At 55.5% G+C, this 26,540-nt stretch overlaps 1 protein-coding gene and 2 pseudogenes across 5 annotated transcripts in view; 2 read left to right on the top strand and 1 right to left on the bottom strand.

Annotated features, from left to right (window-relative positions):
- The window catches only part of LOC140265311 (antigen-presenting glycoprotein CD1d-like), a 58,935-nt gene extending 41,255 nt beyond the window's left edge, over positions 1 to 17,680 (bottom strand). Inside the window, exons 1-5 of one of the 5 annotated variants that reach the window (XR_011906231.1) lie at positions 17,273 to 17,608; positions 16,822 to 16,877; positions 15,355 to 15,429; positions 13,973 to 15,013; positions 13,782 to 13,796 (exon numbers count right to left, since the gene is read on the bottom strand). The gene's annotated coding sequence lies outside the window, so the exon portion shown is untranslated. Of the gene's footprint in view, positions 5,432 to 5,796; positions 7,559 to 13,781; positions 13,797 to 13,924; positions 15,014 to 15,354; positions 15,430 to 16,610; positions 16,674 to 16,821; positions 16,878 to 17,272 lie in introns of those variants that run through there. The other 4 variants (XR_011906230.1, XR_011906232.1, XR_011906233.1 and 1 more) reach the window with 4 other exon arrangements.
- The window catches only part of LOC140265315 (ciliary microtubule associated protein 1A-like), an 84,869-nt pseudogene continuing 61,014 nt past the window's right edge, over positions 2,686 to 26,540 (top strand).
- On the top strand, positions 7,451 to 11,725 carry LOC140265317 (ciliary microtubule associated protein 1A-like; annotated as a pseudogene).

Below are 26,540 nucleotides of genomic sequence, written 5' to 3'. Positions count from 1 at the left end.
TCGCTTACAGGTTTCAAATGGAGTTGGTACCCAAAGTGCTGCCCCTGATACACCACAAGTCCTCCGGGAGCACCTCTGGGGCACAGAAGCCAAGAAAAGATGAGACGTTGCCACCTCTTTCCAAGGGCAAGAAAGGTAAAGTGGCTTCCAGGTCCTTCCCCTTAGGTTATGGTTGGCCTGTCCAAAAGGAAGGTGCTGGGTGTGACGTACCCCCATCCCTGGCTATGGCAGGAGGATGTGGGGATCTCAGGCCCTGCTCTTCCTCAGTGGAAGGTGCTGCAGAGCTGAACTGTAGAGAGGAGGAGTGGGGACAGAGATGGATTCAGGGGGGGTTCTGGGAACAGGCCTGAGTGCTGCTTGTGAGCGAGCCAAAGGCTTGACGGCGAATCTCCTCTTCCTTCCCAACTGCAGTGAGATTTGATAGCACTCCAACCTACATCCGACGCCTGAGCTCTGCAGGTGTTGACGGAGAGCTGTTCCGAAGGATAAGGAGCAAACTGCAGAAGGAGAGCATTGCCAACAGGTGAGGATGGAGGTGTATGTATGTGCATGGGGGTGAGCCAACAGGAGCCCTTTCCCTAACACCAAAGGGTCGCTGCTTGTTAGTGGCCGCCCGAGAGTGCTGGGATGGGGACTCCAGGATCCCCCCAGCTCACAGGGCTGGCCCCTCTGCACATCTGCGGAGAGCCCCGGGGCAGCCGCTCAGCTGTCTGTGGGGAAGGCTGCATTACAGCCCAGGCTCCTGGCTCAGCCTTGAGGGATGCGGCCCCAAAGCCATCAGCCACTCATGCAGACCCCTCCCGCTGTGTCCTTTCAGACTTCTGCCACCCATCCGGGCAGTGCCTGCAGACCTGGGCCGAACAAGGTGTGTCAAGTTCCTCGGTGAAGAAGGAGGAGCAGAGCAAGCCCAGCGTGAGGGTGCGCTGCCCAAGCGGCAAGAAGCCAAGGCCTCACGCCGCCACTCGGCCTTGAAGAAGACAACAACAGCTTGCATCCAAGAGCCGCCATCTTTCTCCAGCCTGCCCTTGCAGACCCCACGCAAACCATCCATGCTGGCGTTTCTGGCCTGCGACTCGGTGGAATATCACAGGGAGAGGCTTAGGAAGATCAGGAAAGAGCGGGAGCAAGCCAAGGAAATGGCAGCAGCAACATCTGGTGGTGAGACCAGCCTGCCCGAGGAGTCCTCCCACAACAGATCTGGATTGCTGCCACCCATACGGGAAGAAGCGGGGTCTCCCACTGAAAAGATGGCAGCAGCAACATCTCGCGTCGAGCGCAGCCGGCCCGAGGAGCCATCAGTTGTCAGAGCTCAATTGCTGCCGCCCATAAAGGATGCAACAGGGTCTCCCACTGAAGAGATGGCAGCAGTAACATCTTGTGTCGAGCCCAGCCTACCCAAGGAGTCATCCACCCTGGGAGCCAGATTGCTGCCACCCATAAGGAACGAAGCGGGGTCTCCCAGGTGTCCGGCTCCAAAGACCAAAGCCCCACCCCGCAGGAAGGGCACACCCTACCCACGTTGAAAGAGTTGACTCCCCTCCTGTTTGTAAACTCCCCTTCTGTACTAGAAAGCTGCAATGAAGTCACCCTGCAGCCTTCTCTTCTCCAGGCCACACAAGGAGATGTAGAGTGAAATGCAGAGGGGCGAAACAGCCAATAAAACCTCATCACGGGCTTTATATACCCTAATAAACCCTATCCCTTATAAACCTCAGCAATGTCTGTGCGAGCGTCATTGTGTCTTGTTAAGGCAGCCCATGCAGGGAGCGTGGCAAGAGCCAAGACCAAGGTACCGGCCCCGGGGCACAAAGGATGTCAGCGGGTGCCATTTTTTATCTGGATCAATCTGCCCGTGACAGGGGTGGGGGAAGAGGGGCAGTAGGGCTGTGGGGCCCCCGACAAATGGGAAGGGAGTAGGGAAAGGGGTAGGGAGATGGGAGCTGGGCACAAGGAAACAAAGAGAGCAGCAGCAACAATCTAAGGAGGAAAACTTCTTTCACTAGCTGTGATCAGGGAATGCAAGGTAACCCAGGCCCCACAGGCCGGACAGCCGGCTTCTAGCCTGGCAGGGAGCCTCGGACAGGATGGGTTTTGGCCTGGCAGGGACCTCGGCCTGCAGGCTTTTGGCCTGGAAGGGCTTCCCCGGCCTGCAGGCCTTTGACCTGGCAGTGCCCCCCAGACCAGACAGCTGGCTTTTAGCCTGGCAGGGCCCCCCTAACCGGATTACCAGCTTCAGGCCTGACAAGGTAGCCCCCAACTTTGTGGCTGGCTTTTGGCCTCACAGGCCCAGCGGGTCAGTCAGCCATTTTGTTGCCAGGCAGTGAGCCCCAGGCAGGCTGGATGTTGGCCTGGTAGGAATCCCCAAGCCGGCCAGCCAGCTTTTGGCCTTGCCAGTGTTTGCTGGCCGGCGGCAGGCTCTTGGCCTGGCAGGGCTTCCCTAGTCGGCCTTTGGTGCCCTGCAACTATCTGACCAGATGGCTTTCACCCGAGGGCCTTCCTTGCCAGCTGGCTTTTGGCCTGGCTGGGACCCCATGTGCCAGCAGGCCGGCTATTGGCCTGGCAGGGCCCACTCAAGCCACCCGGCTGGCATTTGACCTGGTATGGTGCCTTGGGACAGCTGGGTTTTGGCCTAGCAGGGACCCCACAGGCCAGCCAGCTGGTTCTATCCCGGCAGGGAATCCTGGGTCTGCCAGCTGGGTTTTGGCCATGCAGGGCTTCCCTGTCTGGACGGCCAGCTTTCATCAGAGATTCCAGATCTTTCTCAAGGGCTGAGCCCAGCCTGTCTCCAGAGCCCCAAGACACAGCATCCAGGCAGCCACTTCTGGCCTGGGGCTCACTCCAACTTCTCGGACAAAGGGCACAGAAGATCAGGCCCAGAAGGGCCCGCCCAGCCAGCCTGCCGCCTTTTGGCCTGGCAGGTTTGGGGCCTGGCAGGGCTTCCCTGGCTCCGCCGGGTTTTTGTCTGGCAGGGCCCTCTGTGCCGGCTGCTTGGCTTCTGGCGTGGCAGGGCACCCCGGTTCCTGTTCAGCTTTTGGCCTGGCAGGGTTCCCCTGGGTCCCCCAGCTCACAGGGCTGGCCCCTCTCCACATCAGCAGAGAGCCCCGGGGCAGCCGCTCAGCTGTCTGTGGGGAAGGCTGCATTACAGCCCAGGCTCCTGGCTCAGCCTTGAGGGATGCGGCCCCAAAGCCATCAGCCACTCAGGCGGACCCCTCCCGCTCTGTCCTTTCAGTGTTCTGCCACCCATCCGGGCAGTGCCTGCAGCCCCAGAGCTGCAGGTCAGCGGCAGCTCAGTTCTACCCCCCCATCTCTCATTAATCAGCTGCTCATCCGGCCCGCGCCGGCCTCTCCTTGGTCAGAGGCTCATGCGGACCTCCCCTGGGTTCTCATTGGTTAGCGGCATTGCCGACGCGTGTCGCCGTCTCATTGGTCGGCGACAGCGCCAACTGCTCTGATTGGCTTAGGCTCCATGCTGAGGCGGGAACGGCCGCCATCATGCGGCTTGGGGCCGCCCGGCTCTCCCCTCATTTGGCTGCAGCCGCTGCTTGCCAGAGCTGTGCGGGCAGCACCGAGACGGAACCGCGGCACGACGGGAGCGGTGCTGAGGATGGCGGCGCCGGAGCTGTGCGGGAGAACGGCTCCGGGCCGGGGAGAGGAAGCGGTGCCCGGCGGGGCTGAGGTGGGATGTGGGTGTAGGGGGCAGTGGGGGAGGAGTGGGGGGGAAGGGAAAGGTGAGGGGGGTGTGGGGTAATGTGGGGCTGTGGGGGGTCTGTAGGGTAACGTGGGGGTATGGAGTAATATGGGGCTATGCCAGGGGGGTATAGGGTAATACGGGGCTGTGGGTGGCAGTGGGATGGATATAGGGGTGAATAGTGGGGGATATAGTGGGGTTGTAGTGGGCTGTGTGGGGATACCAAGGGATGTGAGGAAATGGGTGGCTGTGAGCGCAATGTAGGGTCTGCCGGTGGCTGTAGGGGAATATGGGGATATCAGTAGCTGAAGGGGAAATATAGAAATGTGTGAAGAGGGCTATTGGGAGAGAACTGGGGCTATAGGGAACACCGGTCGGGGCTGTAGAGGGATATAGGGCTGTGCGGGGCTTATAGGAGGATATGGGGCTATAGGATGCTAGGGGGACTGCGGGGGTAGATGTAGGTGTATATGGGGCTATGGGGCGCTTCACAGTGGCCATAGGAGGGTTATGGGGTTCTAGAAAGTTTTGTGGAACTATTGAAGTGGTATAGGAGGATATGGGACAGCGGGAGCTCTGGGGAGGATATAGAGGACTGTGGAGGGGATAGAGGGGTGATGCTGGGCTGTGGGGGATCATGGGGCTATAGGGAGCTTGGGGGCTGGGGTGTTATATAAGGCTGTGGGGGAGGTTCTAAGTGGGGCCTGTAGGGTGCTCTGGGTGGGCTTTAGGAGTTTTATGGGGGTATGTGTCCCTAGGAGGCTGTGGGTGGGCAGTAGGAGGATTCTAGTGGGATACTGGGTTATAGGGGATATATGGGGCTTTAGAGTGGGTTTTAGGGGCATGTGGGGCTAGAAGGACCTCCCTAGCTTTCCCCTTCTATTTCTCCCTCACTTTCCCCCTTCCATAGCAGGGTGGGTGAAATGCTAGTCCCGAAATTTAAATCAGAATTGGAATTGTATTGGACTATATATGACTGTTTTTATGGGAAAACAAGGGGTATGCGGGCCATAAATATAAGGGCGAAACAGCCCGAAAACAGTGGGGTGATAAGATGTCCACAGGGCAGCTGGAACCAGTTTCGGGGTGCCCCTTTTGCAGGGTTGAACATTTACAGCGAGGAAGATGACAAGCCTTCATTCCAGCCCGTAATGTTTCTGCCCTTTCTTTCTCTTCCACTCGCAGGGGGTCTGGATTCCCACCTTCGGCTCCTTTGACACCATCTCCAAGGAGATCAGGACTGAGGACAGGACCGTGACTCTGTGCTGGCCTGTGTTTGGCCTGACTCTCAACCTCATGTCCTGCAGGGAGTCCCTGCCAGGTAGGATGGGGGATTAAAAGCTCTGCTGGCTTCATAGACCGGGCAAACTTGGCCACCGCCTTCCTTCTCAGATGCAGACCTCCCCCTCAGAGGAGCCCGTCCAAACGCGGGGCCGATCTGGATGATGTCCCTTAGAAGCAGTTCTAGGGAAGCAGCTGTGGAACAGCAACCGTGTCATCAACCCCATCCCTGGTATTTTTTCAGCCCACAGGAAGCTGGAGCTCCTGAAGTGCAGCCAGGTGGCCGCAGACGCCTCTGTGAGCCGGCAGACAGCGCAGACCTGCATCCAAAGCACCGTGTCGCTGCTCTCCGGCTGCCTGCAGAATGGGGAGAACGTTGCCGTTGTCCTGAAGGGCGTCGGAGTGCTCCTCATTGACGGGCTGAGCTTCGAAATGAAGTTCTATTACGACTTCCTCGAGAAGCTGTCAGGGAAAGAGAACTTCAGGAGAGCACTTCAGAACTGGGCTCCTGCCATGTCATGGCAGGTAGCATGCTGCTGTGCCAGTGTAACAATTGGCAGCTGCCAGCACAGGCCACATTGTCACCGCGTTGCCGTGGCAACGTCTGATACACGGCCACCCTGGAGGGGGTGAAGGCGGAGCACAGCAGTGGGTCCTGCATCCTGAAGGAGCATCTGGCACAGAGCAGATGCATTTGATTGGTGGGCTCCGGCATGGCCGGCGCCAACAAGGAGCAACCCGTCGGCACGAGGCAGAACACAGTGAGCAAGGATGGCCCTGCAGCGGGGTGCGCCTCCAGCCTTATGGACACCAAAGGTATGCGGGTCCACAGCCAGCACAGGAGCGGTGCTGCAGCCCATCTTGGTGCTCAGCAGGAGAGGCCCGGCACGGGGACCACCTTGGGGCTGTCTACGTGTGGGGCTGGGGATGGAGGGAAGGTGAGGGGGGTGTGGGGGGACTGCAGGGTAACATGGGGGTATAGAGTAATATGGGGCTATGCCAGGGGGGGTATAGGGTAATACGGAGCTGTGGGTGGCAGTGGGATGGACATAGGGGTGAATAGTGGGGGATATAGTGGGGTTGTAGTGGGCTGTGTGGGGATACCAAGGGATGTGAGGAAATGGGTGGCTGTGAGCGCAATGTAGGGTCTGCCGGTGGCTGTAGGGGGATATGGGGATATCAGTAGCTGAAGGGGGAATATAGAAATGTGTGAAGAGGGCTATTGGGAGAGAACTGGGGCTATAGGGAGCACCGGTCGGGGCTGTAGAGGGATATAGGGCTGTGCGGGGCTTATAGGAGGATATGGGGCTGTAGGATGCTAGGGGGACTGCGGGGGTAGATGTAGGAGTATATGGGGCTATGGGGCGCTTCACAGTGGCCATAGGAGGGTTATGGGGTTCTAGAAAGTTTTGTGGAACTATTGAAGTGGTATAGGAGGATATGGGACAGCGGGAGCTCTGGGGAGGATATAGGGGACTGTGGAGGGGATAGAGGGGTGATGCTGGGCTGTGGGGGATCATGGGGCTATAGGGAGCTTGGGGGCTGGGGTGTTATATAAGGCTGTGGGGGACGTTCTAAGTGGGACCTGTAGGGTGCTCTGGGTGGGCTTTAGGAGGGTTATGGGGGTATGTGTCCCTAGGAGGGACAGTAGGAAGATTCTAGTGGGATACAAGGGTAAAGGGGTGTATGGGGCCATAGGGTGATATGGGGCTATAGAATAGGCTACAGGGGCATGTGGGACTAGAAGGTTCTCCCTCGCTTCCCCTTTCCCTTTTCCCCTCCCTTCCCCCTTCCATAGCAGGGTGGGTGAAATGCTAGTCCCGAAATTTAAATCAGAATTGGAATTGTATTGGACTAGAATATGACTGTTTTGTGGTCTTGGATCTGAACTGCGTTTTCTCCTGGGGCTTCAGGTCCAGGTACTGTTTAATAATGACGTTGGAGAAGGTTTCAGCATCCAGTCTCCTGCTCAGGAAGAAAGAAGGAAGTTTCTGGAGGACTTGCTGACAAGTGGAGCTGCTGCTGAACCTCCCCTTCCAAGAAGGCAGCAGGTGAGGCCGTGGTGCATCGCAGACTTTCCTCAGCGCAAGGTAGCAGCGATTCAGGCTGTGCTTTGCGCTGCTCCTCCAGCAGCACTTGTGCTTCTATCTGAGCAGCAGGCGGCCGCCAACGTTGTCTGCTGGCTGCATGCTGGGCAGGCACGGGAAGCACTGCCTGCAGCAGCAGCAGCTGCCCTGCTTTGGTTCAGAGCTGTCAGACCTCTGTGCGTCTTTGCTCCCCCTCCAGCCGGTTGTGAAGAGCCCTTCCATTGTGCAGAGGGCTGCGGCTTGAGTTGAGCATCTCCTGGTGTGTCACACAGATCCAGGGCTTTCAAGAAGCCGCTGCTTTCAAGTGCTTCAGATGGTGAATGTTCCTAGACAGAGCGCTTGTCTCCTCCAAGCTCTGAAGCCAAGGTTTGTTCTGCAGGTCCCGCTGATGGCACAGGCATCAAACAGCCCAGAGCTCATGGCTGGGGAGAGACTGCGTATTGCTTTGTGAAGGGAGAGCTGGAGGAGGGCTTTGAGCAGCGCTGCGCAGGGATGCAAGCAGCTGGTAAGAGAAGAGGTGTGTGTGCTGAGAGCAAGGGCTGTACGGCTCGTGTCTGGGTGCTGACATGGAATGCAGGCAGAGCTCTTTGCAACTAAGTGTTGGCTTCAGTTTAGCTCCTCCTTTCCTCTCTCCCTTTGAGCAACCTCTGTTACCATTCTGCTGAGAATGGCTAAAGCTGCACCCGTGGCTGGCATCAAGACTAACTTGATCAAGCCATAGGAGAGCTCCAAACAACAAGCAGCAGAAAATTGTTGCATGTTCTAGGGGAATATGCAGACATCACACGTGACAGGTTATGCATAGATTACTGAATTGTTTGGAGATAAATCTATCCCCCTTTTTGCTGCATTCTTTCCTCTTTTCCTCCTTTCCAACCTCACTAAAGTTAATTCTCATCTCTGCTGCACCTTCTGTCCCACCAGGACCTCTCACTGCCTGGACAAACGTTTTCATAACACTTCTGGGCATGTGACATTTCCATAACTGACCAATTCTGACTGCACAGCAGTTCCCATTCACACGTGTTAATCCAACAATTAAAAACAAAACGAGAGAAAAACTACCAATCTGAACAGCCAGCAGGACCAAGCTGAGCTCTGCTGTGTGATCTAACTAAGAGCTCGGTCCATCTGCAGGTGTCAGCAGTGTGAGCTACGACTTCTTACTGGTTGGGGTGTGAGGCTGAGAAGGCGTGGAGGGCGCGGCTCCAGGCCAGCCAGGAGATGTCACAGCACGGATGGCATCACCCGGAGCCTGTGTGCTGTCACAATGCGCTGCCATGACGACGCCGGGCCCTCCCCAAGGACAGCCGGCCACTGGCTCCAGGCACCTCATTTGTGAGCTGTGCTGCCCGCAGCCGCTCGCCGTGCCCTGTGCCTGAGAGCAGCCCCAGCAGCAGAGCAGCTCAGCCTCATCGCGCTCGTCCTCCAAGGCTCAGAGAGGTGAGGGAGAGCTCCTGCACACTTCAGGCTGCAGAGCCCAGCTGCAGGATGCGGGCTTGGCTGCAGTGTGTGTGAGGGGCGTGTAGCACAGGACTGGCAGTGAGCAGGAGAAATTGCTGCCGGCCCTTCCTGCTCAGGAACCCCCGTCAGGAACTGCTCTGCTCTTGCCTTTAGGTTTGGAGGCACATGCCTGCCAGCATGGACGGAGCCTGGGTGGGGACCTGGAGACCCCATCGCCCACGTGGCCTCATCTCGGCCCAGTTCCCCAGCCCCGGGCCCCAGTACTCCATCCCGGGGACAACAGGTACAGCGACCGTCCCCAGGGCTGGTCAGAGGGGCAGAGGAGCTCCCCAGCCTTGCCCCGTTCTGTCAGAGCCTCCTGGCTCTCTGGCGCAGCTGCAAGCCAGGCCTGGCCGAGGAAGGCCAATGCTGCTGGCGCTGCTCCTTGTGACCCGAGGACAAAGGGGCCTGCTTCTGGTCTGGGTCCAAAGGAGCTCAAAACATGCAGCTGCACAGGGGTGTGCTCTCTTCTGCTTTTCCTCCTAGGTTACGTGGGCCACAGCCCCACCAAAAACCGTGCCCCCGCCTACACCTTTAGAGGGACCAAACGGCCTGCGGCAGAGAGCTGTGGGCCAGGTCCCTGCTACTTTGTGGAGCCGGCCATCACTAGGAATGGCAAGTACGTGGTTCCAGGCACCCACCTCCGGGGACGACCCACGACAAAGACCACCGTCACCCCCGGACCGAGTGAGTAGCACTGCTGCAGCACTTCTCCCAGACAACACGAGCACGCAGCACATTTGCCCGGGGTCAGCTCACGCCCTGATGGAGCTGTAGGTCTTTTTTGAGAGAGCATGAGCTGCTCTGAGCAGCGATAAATGCCCTCGGAGAAGGACAGCTGCCCAGCACCATGGGCCCAGGGCACAAGGCACTATGTCTGAAAAGTACAAGGAGCAGGGGGCTGACAGGGGGGACAGCAAGGCAGGACATAGTGGCGGGGCACAGAGAAGTGTCCCCGCGTGCTGCCTGTGTCCCCCAGCAATTCTGCAGCTCTTCAGAGGACCCTTTCTGGCTGCAGAAGGAGACCAGCCCTTCACAGCTTTCTTCCTCCTCTGTCCCAGGTGACTACCGCACCGAAGCTGCCAACAGGCACGTCTTCAAGTGCCCACCGGTGCAGTCCATGGCCTTCCGGCGGGAGCCCCTCCGGACAGACCGCCCTCCAGGTACGTGACCCTGGCAAAGGCAGACCCTTCAGCCTGAGCATCCTCCAGGGACGGGCTGCTGCTCAGCACCAGCAGAGGGCCTACTGCATGGCCTGTGCGGCAAGATGCGGCGCTGGGCCACAAGCTTTCTTACATGACCACCACCTCTCGGCCAGCAGCGTCTCCAGCTGCTCATGCTCGAAGCTGCTGGCACTGGCCCTGTGTCAGAGGAGAGGCAGGAACTGGCAGAGGGGCAAGATGTCCCTCCACTTCCCACCAGCCGGCTGGGCAGGCTGCCCCTCGCTGCTGCTTCCATCTCCTCCATCCCCTCACGCACACACTCTCTGCTGCTCCTCCTGCAGGTCCTGGCACTTACACGCTGCCCAGGCTGATGGGGCCCAACACAGCCTACACATCGGCCAGCCCCTGCTACTCCATGAGGGGAAGGAGCCAGCGCGGTCGCTTTGACGAGGACCTTGCCAAGGTGAGCTCCGCTGCTCCTCTTTTCCATGTTAGTGTCCGAACCTGGGCTGCTCTCCCTGAGCCACAGGGGCTTCCAACCCTGCTGCAACTTTGCTTAATGCAGCCTTCCAGGGAAAGAGAGAGTCTTGAATGTGACCCCAGCCCCGTGTGGCCATGCCTCTCTTGCAGACTCCAGGTCCTGCGGCGCTCCCCAAAGTGGCTGTGGATGTGTACAAGACCAGGGCGCCCGCATACACGATGCCAGCCCGACCAAAACATGGAGAGGGCAAAGCAGTGAAGCCCGGGCCAGCAGACTACAGCGTAGGCCGGGTAAGGCAGCTGCTCAGCTCTTCCCCTCTGCTTCACAAGCACAGCCTTCATGCCTCTCCCCCTTTCCCTGAGGCTTCATCCAGCCAAACAGCTTCTGGCTGCAGGAACCAAGTGCAGGACAGCAGGCCTGCTCCTTGCCCCCGTGCCACCTCCAAGTAGAGGAAGTGAGGAACAGCGCAGCATGCAGGTTTTCCTCCCTCTGCTCCTATTACCTTTAATGGGCCATGCTGGTCCTTCACAAGCTCTTTGGGGGAATGCAGCTCAGAGGGGCTCCAAGCAGCACACCCCCAGCATAGGAGAGTTAGCTGTGAGGTCCCAGGTGCACAGCCAGCCCTCTTTGAGACAGGAGGGGCCCATAAGAGCACATGTAAGGCCAGCACACCTCCCTGAGCCAGCTCTGCTCTAGCAGGGAGCTGCACCGGCTCTGCACTGGGACTGTCTGGGATTGGGAGGGGTGCAGGACAGCAGGGAGCAAGGGCAGCAAAGAAGGGCCCTTGCTGATCTGCCTTTCCTTTCTGCCCTTCCAGGTGACGCTGATCAAGCCCCAGGCGCCTGCCTCCACTTCTGGGATCCGGCATTCCCTCTACACAACCCCTCTCATCGTGGAATAAGACACAAAGTCTGGAAGGCCGTGGTTGCTTTCCTGGAATGGGAGGGGAGGAGAAGAAAGAGCAGCCAACTGCCGGTTTCCTTCTGATTCCATTTCCCTTCATCCAGTTGGGCTTTTGCCCATTATACTGTTAATGTCAGTGTTAGGAGTAAGTCATTAATAAATTAATTTAGTACCTTTATGTATACCTTCTTGTTACTCTGTTTTCCTCACTGCTGCACACAGGAATGCGCTGCCGCTCCCTGAAGCCTTTCTAACATCAGCGCACTGCAAACTGCTGACGCTTGCTTTATCAGTCATTTGCATTACTGAGGTCTGCCACGTGCTGAAGTAAGGAATCAGTGGCCGTGAGCAGTGCAGCCCTTCCAGCGCCATCAGGTAGATGTCAGTGAGATGCCTGGGGCTGGGTGACTTAAACACCTGCTGCTGATCATCTGCCAGCTTACAGGATGGCCGGCAGCATTTCCTGTACCCGTGACAACACCTGGCTTGGCCATAAGGACATTCCTGGAACAAAGGCTGAAGGGAAAATAATGAAAGACGGAGGCAAAATGAGGATAAAAAGCAACGGATGGCAACAAAGATAGAGAAAGCAAGTAGGAAAGCTATCCATAGCACAGCAAAGCAAGGCAAAGAATGGAAAAAAGCAAACTTGCAGGAATGGAGGAATGTGGGAAGAGCTGTGCCCCTGCTGCCACAGGAGCTGCATGGGAGGAAAAGAATCTGGGCCAGAATGTGAGAGGAACTCCTTTGGGTTCTGGGTTTGAAGCACAGCTGAGAAGCCATGTCCGGGAGCAGCTGTGGGCCGCTCCAGGCCACCTTGCTGTCTCCCCAAGAGATGAGGTGCATAGGCTTGGCAGTGACTGAAGTGCTGGCCAGAAGCAAGCATCCGTGTGGAGGAAGGCAAAGAGCGGAGGAGGATCCAGGGTAGCTACCGGGCATGGCCTTGCTCAGCAAGGGGAGGAAAAGCCTGGAGGGCACGAGCAGGGAACAGAGAAGGGCAGGCAGTAGGTGTGAAGCTGGGAGCAGAGAATGGTTTGGGTATAAAGAGACCTCGAAGATCACACAGTTCCAACCACCTGCAGTAGGCAGGGACACCTCCCTCTACACCAGGGAGCTCCAAGTCCCACCCAGCCCGGCTTTGAGCACATAAACAAAGACAAACCACGTCTACCCCCTGAAACCTGTAACAGCCACTCAAGGGGACACGCAGCACCTCTCATCATTTCATTACTCTGCATGCAAGGTTTAAAAGCAGAGCGCTCACCCACAACCAGCAAAGCATCTTCCAGGTCTCCTGACCTCCCAGATTTAATACTGTCTGTTATGTCCTTGTTAGCAATGCCTCTGTACACATCAAAAACTAGGAGGAAGAGTCCATGGTAGTGAGTCAGAGAGATCCAAAGGACCACTTTGCAAGAACAAGCTCCTCACGTGCTGCATGAACATCCTATCATTCCTGCAGCACTGCCAGCTAAATCAGGACCTTCCCACTAGAATAATTCGTTTCCATTGCTAACATGCTTACTAACTGGCCTACAACAACTGTTCCCATTTTCAAGACCTGGCAGATGAATTTCTCAGCTCCTCTCCCCCCTGCCCCAATGGTGGTCACACTCCATGATCTCTGCTTTCCATGCTAGAGCAGCAGCAAATTGTACTTAGGTTTCTGAAATCCCTTCCAGTCTCAGAAGGGAATAAAACAGACCGAAGGGAATGGATGCAATGGGGCTCTCGCTAAGACACCTGTTGACCCAGAAGAGCTTGCACTTAACACCTATGAAGCTCCTACACAAGCATCACACACAAACAAGGAAGGGAAGAAAAACCCAGGACGCTGGGGAGGGGTCCTACCTCTCAGGAGGTGATGCCTGTTCCATGTATAGAGGACAGACATAAATTGCACCTCATCTGTTCCCCATTTCTTCTCCCTCGCTTCGTACAGGCACTTATTATGGATGACAAAGTAAGGCTCATGGAGAAGACTGGGTATACACGAGATCTTTAATTCATTGGTGCTAGAGAACTGCTGGAACATACTTGTCCAGATCATGGATATTTTCCAACAAGCACCAACCAGGCATGGCAACTCACAGCTGAAATGCCATTGCCCCTGACAAGTAACCAGTCTACCGACAGGCTTCTCGTTAAGAGACTTGCAAACGAGACCAGAACCCATTTATTCCCATTTCACGGGTTGGCTTCTCTTCACCACACATCACATGCACAAGAATAGATTGCTCTTGCAAGGAATCACGTTCCTACACACCCCAGCATCCTGCTGAGCAAGAGCATCATCCACATACATTCCCTCATCTCTGTTACCCTGCAAAGGTACAAGGACAGAAGACAAAGCTCACCACAGCATCTACTGGAAGCAACCCTTGAGAATTCCCCACTCAGAAACAGCTGCAGGAGATGGCTAATGGAGTCCTTCAAAGGGAATACTAGCTTACAAACACAGTGACACATCTCAAATGTGCTTTGGGCTTCTTTCTGAAAGAAGCAGCAGCCCACTTTACTGGGACATTTAGAAAAGAGCCCATGGCATTCGTGCACACCCAGAGTCAGAATCCCCTCCCTGCAGAAGATGGGTTTGAGGAGCAGGCCATGAGACACGCAGGGTGAGAAAAAGCCAGCCTGGAGCTCCTCACCAATGAGCACAGAGCTGCGCCCACAAGAAGATTCAATCCCTTCTCCCCTCTCCCTTTCGCTTGGCTCACTGTTGCAAGTGACACAAGGACACTTGGAAAAATGGAAGATGCGTTGGATACAATGTCATCCTCAAGGGAGCAGCCATACTCTCGCAAGAACACACACACACGGCATCTGTTGGAAGCAGAGCCACCACCTGGGTGCCTCCCACAACGTTTGCCAGCTGTAACTTAGCTAAGTACTGAACTGTGCCCAGGGCTCTCAGCATCACTGCAGCAGTCCATTCATCATCATTAGTGCTACAGCCTCCAATTAAGAAGCACAGACAGTAAGAAACTGGCAAGAGAGCCATACGTCCTGCTGACAGACAGAACGCTCCTCCCCATTTCATTTACATCAGTTGCTGGTGAAATTCTAGTCTGGCTCCACTCTGAACAAACAGCCACAGCGAGGTTGGCCAACATGTCACACCTACAAGCTCCCCAGATTCCTTCCTCCTCACACCTGCCTGCACACACACAAACTGACTGTCAGGCAGCAGGACAAGGCCCGGCCTTTCGCACTACTTATAAAGCCTGGAGTTCTCATGAATGAGACGAATCTCTTCACTGGTGCGAGAAGCCAGAATTTCCATCAGGCAGCCTTCATCTGTTCCTGCTCCCAGGAATCGCCAAGGCAAGATTTAAGATACCAACAGCTGCTCCAGACATGCAATCAGGTTTCCTTAAGAGTTAATAATAAATTAAGAAGACATTCATAGCAAAGCAGTAAGTCCTTGGCCTGAACTTCAACAATACAAAAGAAAGATTTCCAAACCTTCACAGCCCTCCTCAGTTCAAGCACATCAGACGTGGCGGTGGGAGTCATCATCCCAACCATCACCCTCTCAAAATTCCCACTCAGCAACCACATCAAGTCACCAATCAAATCCTAGAAAGCCAAGAGAGGAGGAAGGAGGTGGCAGAAGGTACGGCCTTCCAGGACAGACAGAACCGAGCTGTTCACCTCTTCTCTTTAGGCTCTAACCCTCCTTGCATCAACAACTGCACTGAACTGAACAAAACCAAAACTACCTTGGTCAAGGAAATTCTCCACCGACCTTTGTCTTATGGAGATTGGGTCCTTTGTCACTTTTCACCCAAGTGACACAACCACCTTCACACATCTCTGTAGACCTTTTAGGTGATCAGAACTTGCTGACGCTGGGAAACATTTAGTTTGGTCAAGATGTCGATGATGATTTCTTCATTCGTGCCTGCAGGAAACAAATGGAAGCCAGTCAGGCTGCTTGCACAAGAATCAGAACTGCCCTCTGGTCTTGTGCCGCCCCCAGTCCCCTCCACAGCCAGTTCTCAACAGCCCCAGGACCACATCCATGCACACAAAGCTGCCAGGACCCACTCCACCAGAGGAGCCGTATTTCAGGACATAAGAAAGGCAGCTGTGTTTCCTCTTCCCAACTATTTTTAGGGCAGTTGTGCAGCAGAGCAATACAAGCAGCTGCGCTTCCCTCGAACAAACCATCCGAGCTGCCATTCCCAGTGCTGGGAAAAAAAACAACAAAAAAACTTGACCTGCGGAGGGAGATCAACTTACCAAAGCCCTTCATGGCCTTCCTGAGTGCTGTGCTTCTTGCTCAGCGCTGAAACTCGAGATCCCCTTCATTGTTGCCTAAGGCCACAAGAAAAGGATTTAGCAAAGGCAGACTTGCACCCGTGCACACAGAGAGTTGAATTAAAACAAAACAAAGCACATAAAAGATGTGAACACAGAGATAGTAAAACTCCACCCACACAAATGATGTTGTATCAGACTTCTGTCTCACGCAGCAGCCTATTCTAGGGGGACTTCCCAGGCACATCAGAAAGAAGCCACAGGGGCACAACTATATGGAGAACATATCTCCATGCTGCTGCCCACAGAGTCTGCAGTGAAACAAAAGCTGGACCACCTTGCATCTGTGTCCAGTCCCACCAGGCCTTCTTCCTAGCAGTTCTCCATGTCAGTCATAAAGCAGTGTGCTCCCATCATAGCCCTAGCTACTTCTCTTGTAGCAGGTAAGGACCATTACTCAGCACCATTGCTTTTGCTCTACTCGGCACTGGTGAGGCTGCACCTGGAGAACAGTGTCCAGGTCTGGGCTCCCAGTACAAGAGACAGCTGGACACACTGGAAATGGAGGGCTACCAAGATGGTGAAGGGACTGGAAGACGTCTTCTATGACAACAGCCTGAGAGAAGTGGCCGCTCAGTCTGGAGAAGGGGAGCTCAGGAGGATCCCACCCATGGCCATCAATCCATGCAGGGAGGGACAGAGAGAATGTAGCCAGGCTGCATCCAGTGGAGCCCAGTGCCAGGACCAGAGCTTGCCACCAAACATCAGGAGCACTCCTGCACTGTGTAAGTGCTGCAGAGCTGGCACAGAGACCCACAGAGGCTGCAGAGTTTCCTCTAGGTGATCTCCAAGCCCAGGATGTGGCCCTCGGCACCAATTCTGCTGGCCCTGTTGCAGCAGGGCCTGGACCAGATGGGCCCAGAGGTCCTTTCCAACACCAACCATTCCGTGCTTCTACAACACACCACGACATGCTGTGTTTGGCTCAAACTGGCCATTCACAAACAGCTTTCTCCTGCCTCTTGCTCAGTGCCATCTCTGTGGGATCACACTGCCTTCTGCGACCCAACTCTGTTCCAGTCAAGGTCAACACCAACACAGCGCTGACCTTCATGGAGCCTGGGCTTTGGGAAACAGGCACAGGAATAACCACTGCACGGGTGGAACCTTGTGGGTTGAACCAGGAGGGAGCAGTACGCGCAGAGAGCTTATCTGGAAAAATACTTCCTCTGGGTACTGACATTCAGTTGCATTTTCCATTCACTCTCAAGCAGGAGAAGCACAGACGTGTGGGGCACTATCTTCTAGAAGGAGGAAATGGAAAGAAGCTACAAATTCACCACTCAAAAAAAAAAAGACTGACTAATCCTGACCCATCCACACTCCCTATGTTTATCTGAATGGAGCAAACGCCTGGCACAGCGTGGTACAGCAAACAAGCACACTCACCATCGCTCGAGGTTTTGCTCAGTCTCTTATGGCTCAGGTCCACCAGCAGCTGGCAACTGCAATAACAGACAGAAAGAGAAGGAGTTTTCTAGCAAAGCTCTACGTGAGAGAAGGACGCCGCGCACAAGCAGATCATGGCTAAGAAATGCTTTTTCTATCCCGAGAGTGACAGCCTGGCTGAGGTTACAAAGAGAAGCAGACCGCCACCCTCGTCCTGCCCACAGCGCCCGAGTGCTGCTGTCATGAGCCCAGCACACGGCGTCCCCATGTCTGTGTGCACTGTGGAACCCCACAGATGTGACAGCGGGGTCTGGCTTGTGGGGCGCTTCTCCAAGGAAACCAGTGCACGGTGTCAGGAGGGGAAGAGGAAGCAGCTCATCCTGCCACTAACGCTGCCATTGTGCGTCCCTCCCCAGGACTCCTACAGCTTCCTCTTCCCAGCCCCGCTCACCTCGCAGGCTGCAGACACTGCTGGGCGCTCACACTCGATGGATGTCATCTTCTTCTTGTGCCTCTGGGCCACTCTCTGCAGGGCTGCGCTGAGTTCCTGCCGCTGCGGCAAGAACTGCTGCTCCTGTGCTGACGGATGGAGGAGTTTCGTGCCGGCACCCAAAGCACGTTGTCCCCAGGCTCCCGGTGCCACGGCAGGATGCTCCTCCCCCCCATCGCCCCTCAGCTCTCGCATCCTCCTACGATCTGCCTAAGGACGCAAAGACCCTGCGGACGGATCCGGACGGGCTGCGAGGTGATGACGTCACGAGGGCGCCACGACCTCACGGGCGAAAGGGAAAGACCCCAGCAGGCAGCGCTCGCCCCATTCGGCGGACCGACCAATGGGAGCGCAGAGGAGGCGGGGCCGAGCGCGGCTTCTCCGCCAATAGCGCTTGCGGGCGCCGGTCCGCTATGACGACGCCGGTCCGCTATGACGGCGCGAGTTGCGGAGCACCGTGCGGGTCGAGCGCTGCTCCGCCGCCCCGCGTCCCCGCCGCCGCCTGTGCCGTGCCTCGGGGGACGCCGGGCGGTCAGGCGAAGCCAGCGCAGGGGCAGAACTGAGCCGTCCTCCGGAGTCAGCGTGGCGGTGGGGCGCTGCTGGGCGGTGAGAAGCGGCGGCTGACCGCGAGCAGCGGAACGCGCCCGGTCTCGAGGAGCAGCTCCTGGCTGAGCCGGGCAGCCCCGAAAGAGAGGGACCGATCCCACGGATCGAGACGTGTGAAAGCCTGGCAGAGAATCAGGCGGGCGCCCGCAGGGAGGTGCAGAGAGGACGGAGCCAGACCGCACCCGGTGGTGCCCGGCAGCGGGACCGGAGGCACGCGCTGCAGCACGGCAGGTCTCCCCGTAGCGCTGCCACCACCGTGCTTCTTCCCCTGCCGTGCGCTAGGCAGGCTGCAGAGCACGTCCATACAGCGCACGCCCAGAGGTGCCTGTCCCGTACAGTGTGTTCAGCGGCTGGGGGATGTTGGGCTGGTTGCGGTGAGCCAGGAGCTGCAGCTCCTCAAGCTCTTCCTCACTGACAGTCTGCCATCACGGCTGCTGCTGCCGTTGTCCCTGTTGCCTTGTTTTGTGCCTGGGGAAGGAGATGGTCACGTACTAACCACATCCCTCCCCGTGCCTCCATTCACTGCAACAGGAGCTGAGTCGAGTGCACCTGTGGGGATGTGGCACCCACAGCCTCTCTGGGCAGCAGTGCCAGGGCCTCAGCTCCCCCTCAGTGAACAACTTCTCTCTGACTCAGAAGAGTCACAGGCACGTTAGAGGAGTTTCTTTTTTCCTGTACAGTAGGGCTTTGCCTCCAACTTTGGCTTTGTTTCTATCACTAGCTATCAGATAGCAAAGGAAGTTCATAGAATCACAGAATGACCCGGGTTGGAAGGGACCTCAAGGATCATGAAATTCCAACCTCCCTGCCTGGCAGGGCCACCAAACTTCCATGTTTACTAGGTCAGGTTGCCCAGGGCCCCATCCAACCTGGACTTGAACACCTCCAAGAATGGGGCATCCACAACCTCCCTGGGCAGCCTGTTCCAGGACCTCGGCTTCCTGATTCGTATGAGTGTTTCTGGATAATTTCAATTCTTAAAATACTGACACAAATAATACCAAAAGTTTCATCAAGCATTCTCTGCACCAGGAATATCTTTCAGTAAATAAAACACTTGGTAACTTTAGGTATCCATTTTCATTTACTGCATAGGTGGTTTCCAGCAAATAAAAGTTCAGATATGTATTCAAGACAAAAAGAGGTAGAAAAATATCAACAAAAAAGGCATGGGATCCTGACAGAGAAGAAATGGGTCTATTTCAGATCCTGTGAAAATGGGAGGAGAGTTGAAATGTCATTCAAGATGGGTTTATATGCCCAAAAGCTTTCCTCTTTTTTTTCTCCCCTCCAGCTACAATGATTGGTATTTTAAAAGCTATTCGCCTTATTGACATCCTTAGATGATCACAGCACAACCTCTGCTCTAAATTGTTGCCACAGCTCCTTCTCTAAATTCCAGCCTTCCTCCTGCTGCTCTCCCTCCTCCTCTGCACACTGTGGATGCTCAGTCCTGAGACTGACCTCTGTTTGGGTAAATGCTGTCCCTGGTGTAAGGCAAGTTGCTGTGGTGCTGCTTTCAGAATGCCCTGTGCAGGCAGACTTGGAGGCTTCCTTACACTGTGCTAGCATTTCTGGTGACCCTCAGAGTAAAACTTGGCAGATAACAGGGTTTTATACAAAGAGATGTGCATTTCTGTTTAATTTTCTCCCTTTTGTTACTTATCATATCACTGCAAAACATAGCTTACAGCAATATAAACAGGATCTGTTGCTGGAGGGGATTGTACAGCTTCTGACAACTTTTCAGCACCCAAATGTGAAACAGAAGCAATTAAACTCTGAGGGGAAGAAAGTAACAGTGTGGAACACATCAGAAATTGGGTCATGAAGTCACACAGGAGGGAAAGCCAGGAAGCAGAGGGAAAGCAGGATTTTGATTGACTCACCGTCAACAGTAAATGAGCCACTGGCAGTTTACTGTCAGTTTTTTGCCTTTTAATCTGCAAGTTCCAGAGGTGATGGCACCCTCCCCAACCCACTGCTTGGGGGAAGGGAGGGGAGGGGGTTAAGTGGGGCAGGAAAAGCCACGGCCAGAGTTCAGGTGAGAGCAGGGTCTGTGGTCAGCATCACAGAGGGAGGAAGGCAGGTTTTTTGTTCTCAAAATCTAAAAGGCAGAGCTAAAATTAAACGACATCCAGGAGATACAGTCCTCCACCTCTCCTAGATCCCATTTTAGAGCTGATTATCATTGGGAAAGGATCTCTTTGGGAGGTTGCTCTTTGTAGAGGCTTGTAGTGAGCCCAGGATAAGTGTAGGCACCATCTATTCCTCTTAAAACCACACAACGTAGCCTAACTCTTCTGGATGTTCTCAATTGTGTCATCAGTGCATTTGCAGATTACACAGCAGTAAAGATTCATTGATTCCATCTCTCTCCCCAGGTGACTCCTAATGTATCCCACTCTAAGCTTGTGCTCTGTTGTTTTCCTTTAGTGTGTTTCATTCTTCAATGCATCTTTAATGTTTTCTAACTCCTTATGCTTCTTTTGTTCCCCTCAAATCCTTTCACTGTGTTCCTTTCCCTCCTTCTTTCTAGGCAGCTTGTGATTTCAGCATATGCTTCTGTCACGGGGTTACCCCAAGATGTCAGTCCGTGACCCTCCGGGAACCCAAACTGCCCCCAGTGGCGGTAACACGGAACCAGGACACGAACTCTTTAACTGCCACTGCTCTGAATGATGTTCTGATGTGGAATAGCCACAACAGGGATCACAACAGCACAACAGCTTCATCGTGTCTGAGATGAAATAGCAGCCAAGAAGGACGTGGGCAGTGAGTGTTTTGGGGCTCTGGAAATCTGTGTTTGACACAATGAGAAGATATTTTCTATTGCTCAGAGGTTCTCCATTGTGGAAAGTGGATTCAACTGAGGACACTGGTGGATGAAGAGCTGGCCATGAGCCTGCACTGTGCTCTTGGAGCCTGGATGACCAATGGTAACCTGGCCTTCACCAACAGAGGGGTATCCAGCAGTGAGAGGGAGCTGATTGCATCCCCCTACTCTGCCTTTTGAAGGCTCCATCTGGTACACTGTGCCCAGGCCTGGCAAAGCCAGCACAGGGAAAACATGGACCTGTTGGAGCACCAACAAAGATAATCAGAGGGCTGATGAAAGATGTTGAAGTTGGGATTGTTTAGCTTGGAGAAGGAACGCTCCAGAAAGACCTCATTGCAGTCTTGCAGTACTTGATAGGAACTTCCTTGAAAGGCAGGAGAGAGACTGACTTGTTACACAGGTAGTGATAGGGAAATGGATTTAAAGTGAAAGAGGGGAGGTTTATGTCGGAGGTTATGAAGAGATCCTTCATGCAGAGTGTGCTGAGGCACTGGAATAGCCTGCCCTGAGAATGGGTGGATGTCCCATCACTGAAGGTATTCAAGGCCAGGCTTGACGTGTTCCTGGGCTGTCTGGTCTTGTGGTTGGCAACCCTGCCCAGAGCAGGGGGGTTGGAACTAGATCATCTTTCTCATCTTTCCAACACAAGTGTTTCTATGATTCAGTGGATATAATTTGGACTTGGTAAAATCTACTTTTACAGAACTATGCCTCTTGCTTTCCTCTGCTGTCCATTAACTATATCTGTCCGTGTCTTCACGTAGCTTTTCTCCATGTAAGGAAGCTGGGAATTGGTGCCTAGCGCTGACTCTAACCCATATAACAATCTGTAATCTAACCTTAACTCGATCCCTAACTCCTAACCCATAACTTGAACCCCCTAAAGTATACCTAAAGTATCTTAAAGTACAACCTTCACCCTTTCCTGTCCTAAACTTCAAGCTAAACTCAAGCTCTTTCCCCTAAACACCAACCCTTATCACATCCCTCGCCCTAACACTAACTCACGTGCGAGCACTGCACCTAGCACTAAATCTAACCATCAGTGCTAGCCCTCAGCCCTAATTCTAAGCTTAAACCTACCTCTAACACCGAACCTTGTCCCTGACCCTCTGGTTGGCAGCTTGTTATCTGGTAGGGTACATCAGGCCGCTGCTCTTTCAAGCTGTAATGGATGGTGCGTTAAGGAAGAGAGAAAGCTTAGTAGTTTTACTGGTGGCAGCCAAGGCTTGGTGTCTCACAGCTGCTCTGAGCTCCTGGTTAAAGCATTCAGGAAGAGCAGTAGAACCAAAGTGCAGCACGCTTAGGAAGGATGATAGGCTTGTGTAGAAGAAAGGCCTTTCCCAGAAGCAAGCAGTGGGCTGGGGTTGGCACCAAAACCAAACCCTGCTTGCACCTTCCCCTCTCGTCATTCCACATGCTGACACTGATTTTAAGAGCAAAAAACCAAGACTACAGCGAAGAAAGAAAGCTCTAGAACAACTTGGCTACTTTATTCACCCCCTTCCCTTTCCACCACAGATGATTCTCAGCCAACCTCCAAGAGCCACGTTACTGCTCTGCTGACCCTTCTCTGGGACCCATCAGCGCACTCAGAAATGACTGAGAGCAACACGTGCACACAGACACACAGCACAGCCCTACGTGTCTGCTTCTCCATTAGGAAATGGCATCAAAAAGAGCAGGAGAGGAAAGCAGGCATGGTGAGAGAACTGCTTTGGGCAGCAAGGAAAGGCCAGCTGAAGCTCCCGGGTTAAGTCCCCTCTGCAGAGGGTGCCAGCGATGCCATCTCCTTTGCAAACTCTTCCTGTGTGGGGAGAAGGGTTGGGGTCTCCCTCATCCCTGGGCTCTCCAGCATCCTGAGGGTCTCTCTGCACTGAGGTTCTCCCATGAGAAATGAGCTGCCAGCCCTGAGAGAAACTCTTCCTGCAACCAGGGACACTTGCAGGGCCAATAACAACACATGGACTGGGCGATGGTTAATGAGGATGGAGCTCCAGATGAAGCTCTTCCTGCAATGCGGGCATTTCTAGGGTCTCTGCCCTGAGTGGATCCCCTGGTGCTTGATCAGGTAGGAGCTGTGGTTGACCACATCAGTTTCTTCCTACGTGTGAGGAGCTCTGCACTCTGCACAAAGCCCTTCTCACACTCGAGGGCATTTCTAAGGCTTCCTGCCATGTCAGCTCAGAGCTGCTGCAGGCACGGATAGGGCTTCACCCAAGTGCAGAACCTCTGGTACCTCAACAGGTTCCAGCTGTAGCCAAAAAGCTCTTACATACAGGCTGGCACCTTTATAGAGTTCCTCACGTGGACCCCCAGGTGTGCAATGAGCTCTGGATGGAGCTCTTCCTGCTGTCAAGGCACTCCCAGGTCTACTGAGGGGTGTACTGAGGTTAACTGAGGGGTCTGTTGGGGTTTACTGAGGGGTCTACTGAGGGGTCTACTGGGGTCAACATAGGGGACTACTGGGGTGTACTGAGGGGTCTACTGGGGTGTACAGAGGGGTCTACATAGGGGTCCACTAGGGTCAACATAGGGGTCTACTGAGGGGTCTACATAGAGGTCTACTGGAATCAACTGAGGGGTCCCCTGGGGTCTACTGAGGTCTACTGAGGGGTCTACTGGGGTCTACTGAGGGTTGAGCTCCAGACAAAGCTCTTCCCACACACCTTGTGAACAGAATTGTTCCCTTCCTGGTGACCCATCAGCCCAGCTGAGGTATCCTTCAGGTCCTCACCTGCTGCCCCACAGCCTCCCCCACAAACCCTTCACTACTTCTATCATCATTAAGGAACACCCCAACCCACGCCATCCTACGGTCCTGTGACCATCCAGGACCCTTCCAACACAAGCCGATCCACGCTTCTTTGATCATCAAGGAGCCTCCCAAGGAGCGCATGCCATCCCAAACACAAACCATTCTCTGGTTCTTTATGACCTTCAAGGACTCTTCCAGCACAAACCGTCTTCTGTTCCTGTGACCTCCCAGGACCCTCCTGTGCTGGTGACGTCACAATGTCGTGCTGACCTCACAGAAGCCCCCCCGGGGTGGGGCAGGGGCAGTGGGTCAGCGCCGAACCTGCCGGCCCCATTCTGCAGGCGGTGCAGGTCCTGCGAGCAGCTGTGCCAGTGGTGCAGCAATGCGGGCCCAGTTTGCCAGCGGAACATTAACAGCTCTGCAGCGCGTGGAGCTGCTGCAGCAGCTGGAGCAGGTGAGCTCTGGGTGGACGGGCACAGAAGGGCCGAGCTGCCGGCTGGAGGGCACCCTGCCCACGGCATGGCAGCAGAGAGCCGGGTGCCAACGCCGCTCCTTTCCCCTCGCACAGGCTTATGAGCGGCTGATGGAGAAGCGCACGGCCGCGGCCAGGGCGTCTTTGCTGAAGGTGAGCAGATGCTGCTGTGTGGGGTGCGGTGGGGTGGGAGAAGTGCCCTCGTGTGGGTCTGCAGCTCCAGCCCTGCAGGCCCTGCTTGCCCCGATGGAGGAGGCAGGAGGGGACGGAGCCCCGTGGGAGCGCCGGTGCCCTGACGGCCGCTGCTCTTCTCTTTCCCACAGGACGCCCAGCAAATACGGGCTGAAAGAACGGCTGCCCGTAAGGAGGAGCTGGAGCAGGTAGGGGGCAGTGAGGGCTCGTCCTCACAGCTCGGCATCCTCACGCCTCTGGCTGTGCAGGAGGACCTCGGTCCCCATCCCTCGGGTCCATCCGTGGGACCCAAGGCGGCCAGCCCTCATGACAGCCGTTGTCTTGCAGGAGAAGCAGCTCATTGCCCAGCTGGAGGAGCAGCTGAAGGCCGGGAGCGAGGAGATGGAGGTAGTGTGGAGGGGCGAGGGGAGCGGGGCTGCCCACCCCCGTGTTGTGGACATGGAGCTCAGCCTTTTGTCTGCCAGGTGCTGCGCCGGGAGAAACAGCGCCTGCGAGAGGAGCGGGAGGAGCTGGAGCTGGAGGGTGCCTGGTGAGTGCATGGGAGCCACCCATGGGACCCTGCACCCCACGCCTGCACACGGGGGTCTCTGACACACCTGGGGCAGCAATGGGACTGCAGCGCTGCTGGGGATGGGGCTCTGCTTCCTGCATGGTGTGGCAGAGCGGCCCCGTCCCAGCCCTGGGGTGGGCACACGCTGCTGGGGAGCCCCCACGGTGACAGAGGCCGGCAGCCTCCAACCAAGCCTTGTTGCCCACAGGCGGCAGCATCAGATGGAGCTGGAGGTAGAGCGCGTGCCTGGGGCTGTGCTGCCGGAGCTGGTGGAGGCACAGCTGGTAAGGGGCAGAACACACGGCACCCTCACCCCATCCAACAGTGGTCTCCCTGGGGACTGTTGTGCTGCTGGGCTCCCGAGTCCTGCATGAAGCCCTGCTGCGCAGCAGGCCCTGACCACCATCCCTGCCCCATCTTCACCTACAGGAGAAGAAGGAGCGGGCCAGGAGACGTGGGCTCTCCTTCTGGATGCAGTGAGTCTCCCCTCCTTGCCCTGTGCCCACCCGACAGCAGCCGGGCTCCCATCAGTGGGCTGATGGCCAGGACCCCTCTTTTGCCCCACAGGACCATCTGCCTCATCTTGGTCTGCCTCCAGCTGCTGCTCGTTGCTGTGCTGGGCTTTGCCCTATTTTACGCCCGGCACTATGACCAGGAGCTGCTCTATCGGCTCCTGCTGCGGGTGCTGCCCCAGCCAATGTACGCTTCCGTGGCGTACTTTGCAAGCAGGACCCTGCGTGTGGTCTGTGATGGGCTGCTGCCCATCTGACCGCCCAGCTCAATAACCCCTCCCAGCTCGGGGCTGCGTGCTGGGGCAGGGGACAGGGCTCTGTCCCCACGGAAGGGGCCTGTCCTGTGCTCCTGCCCCCAGGCACAGCAGTGGGGCAGTGCTGGCAGGCGGCTGAGTGCCACCACGTTGGACATGTTGGAAATCGGTCTGGACTGTCATCGGGAGTCGCTGTCAGCTGAAGAACAAACCTCCGACGGCCCATCAGACGGAAGATCCGCACCCGACAGCAGGACGTGGCTGGATCTACGGGCGCTGAACCGCCTCGCTTTGCTGCCTCTCTGTCCCTCCTTCCCTGCTTTCCGTCTTTTCTCTTGGTCTTCTTTCATTCTTTGACTCATCAAAGCAGCCGTGGCCTATGCTAACGGCATCTCATTGTAATTAGCCCATTAGCCAATGTTACCTCCAATTGGTTGTTAAGAAAGCCCTCAATAAATACATACCTATTATTCCCCTCAGTTTGGTGCTTGTGACTCTTTGCTGAGCAGGGGAGGCTCAGGAGGTGGGAAAAGATCCACCCCTTGAAAAGCACAGAGTGAGAGCAGACGTAGATAGGAAGAGAAATGGGATGGGCAGCATCCCTCTGCACTCAGATGCCTGCTGCTTTGTCTGCATGCATCTCTTCTGCCCACTGCAGTTTATCCATGAAGGCTGCAGCAAAGATAATGTGTCTCTGCTATGGAGCCCTGGAGGGGGATAGAGATGGAAAATGGGGAGAAATGGAAACTAAAAGCAGAACCCCGAGGCCAAATGGGTCAGCCCTATAGCAAACTGCATAACCCCAAGAAATAAAAGGGTGAAGCCCTTTCAAAAGGGCCAAAGGTTGAACCCCTTTAGCAAAAGGGTGCACTCCAGTGCCAAATGAGATCCACAGCTGCAGCTCCAGTGCTGTGTTCATTGTTGGGCCCCTCACTACAAAAAAGGCTCAGGGGAGACCTTATTGCTCCCTATAACTTCCAAAGGGAGGCCGTGGTGAGCTGGGGGTCAGTCTCTTCTCTTGCATAACAGTGATAGGATGAGAAGGA

This window comes from Excalfactoria chinensis, unplaced genomic scaffold (assembly GCF_039878825.1).
Source record: "Excalfactoria chinensis isolate bCotChi1 unplaced genomic scaffold, bCotChi1.hap2 Scaffold_84, whole genome shotgun sequence".
In the NCBI taxonomy this organism is placed as follows: Eukaryota; Metazoa; Chordata; class Aves; order Galliformes; family Phasianidae; genus Excalfactoria; species Excalfactoria chinensis.
The sequence above is the reverse complement of the archived record's forward strand: the minus strand, read 5'-3'. Positions and strand labels throughout refer to the sequence as shown.